This window comes from Lathyrus oleraceus, chromosome 6 (assembly GCF_024323335.1).
Source record: "Lathyrus oleraceus cultivar Zhongwan6 chromosome 6, CAAS_Psat_ZW6_1.0, whole genome shotgun sequence".
Classification (NCBI taxonomy): domain Eukaryota; kingdom Viridiplantae; phylum Streptophyta; class Magnoliopsida; order Fabales; family Fabaceae; genus Lathyrus; species Lathyrus oleraceus.
Genome location: NC_066584.1, coordinates 160022335 through 160023932, shown reverse-complemented (window position 1 = coordinate 160023932; position 1598 = coordinate 160022335). Strand labels below are relative to the sequence as shown.

Sequence of the window (1598 nt, the reverse complement as noted above, 5' to 3'; positions counted from 1 at the left end):
TTGTATGCCACACACTCGCTCACAAGGCGAGCCGTTCTACTTACGAATCAACGACATCGAACTATATCTCCGAGACTTACGACGAATTCGGGAATATCGTGCTGCAAACAATCTCCCTCCAATCGAAATTCCTGATCTCAAAAATCTTCTTCCTTCACCGATACCCGAGATGGCAGAACCAGCTCGTGCTCTTTGAGATTACGCTGCTCCATCGCAAGATGAGCCGCATTCGAGTATTGCTCCACCCGCAATCGAAGCAAACAACTTCGAACTTAAACCTTCACTGTTGCAGGCAGTGCAACAGAACCAATTCTCTGGAAATCCTACCGAGGATCCAAACCTTCATTTATCCGTATTTGTCCAATACGCTGATACTGTTAAAGCTAATGGTGTCACTTCAGAGGAAATTCGACTTCGTCTCTTTCCTTTCTCGTTACGAGATAGCGCTAGAAGATGGCTTCAGTCTCTTCCTTCCAACTCAGTCACCACATGGAACGAGTTGAAGAAAGTCTTTCTTGCCCGATATTTTCCGCCGAGCAAAACAACTATGTTAAGAGCCCAGATAAATGGATTTAAACAGAAAGATAACGAGTCTCTTTTCGAAGCATGGGAAAGATACAAAGACATGATGAGACTTTGTCCACACCATGGTTTAGAGGACTGGTTAGTGATTCATACCTTCTATAATGGTCTCTTGTACAACACGAGGTTAACAATAGACGCCGCCGCAGGTGGTGCACTTATGAACAAACCTTACGCTGATGCTTATCAACTTATCGAGAGCATGGCCCAAAACCACTATCAGTGGGGAAGCGAAAGAACAATGGTAGAAAAACCTCAGGCGAAAAGTGGCATGTACGAGATAAGTAACCTTGATCATGTTAATGCAAAAGTGGAAGCTTTGGCCCAGAAAATTGAAAGTTTAAATGTATCACCTCCAACCACCGTGGTTGCCATAACTCAGAATTGCGAAGTCTGTGGAATCCAAGGTCACACTCCTGCAGATTGTCAGCTCCTAACAGGAATCCAAGCAGAGCAAGTAAACTATGCTCAAGGAAATCCCTACTCGCATACCTATAACTCCAACTGGAAGAATCATCCTAATTTTTCATATAAGAGTAATAATGCCTTATACGCGCCTAGACAAGCTCCAAATCAAGCCCCAGCTATACCTCCTGGATATCAAAAGTCGATCCCATCTACACCTAACAATAACGTTCCTAGGAAATCCAACTTGGAAATCATGATGGAGAACTTCATAGCTTCTCAACAGCAAACCAATAAAGATTTCTTAAACCCGAATGTACATACTGGCGAACAAATTAAACAACTAGCAAGTAAAGTAGATGCCCTGGCTACCCATAACAAGATGCTGGAAACGCAAATATCACAAGTAGCTCAACAACAAGCGCCTACTGCTGCCCCAACTGGTATATTTCCTGGACAGCCCCAACCTAACCCGAGAAGCCACGCTCATGCAATCATACTAAGAAGTGGAACGGAAGTGGAAGGACCGTCTGATCCAAGGATAGAAAACCAAAACTCTAAAAAGTCAACTGAGGAAGAAAATAAACCTAAGGAAAAGGAAGAGAGTAATA

At 43.4% G+C, this 1598-nt stretch overlaps 1 non-coding gene across 1 annotated transcript; it reads right to left on the bottom strand.

Moving 5' to 3' along the window:
* Positions 1-547: 547 nt before the first annotated feature.
* On the bottom strand, positions 548-654 carry LOC127099808 (small nucleolar RNA R71). Its single transcript, XR_007794276.1, has one exon. It is a non-coding gene; the product is annotated as a small nucleolar RNA R71 (small nucleolar RNA).
* Positions 655-1598: the final 944 nt, after the last annotated feature.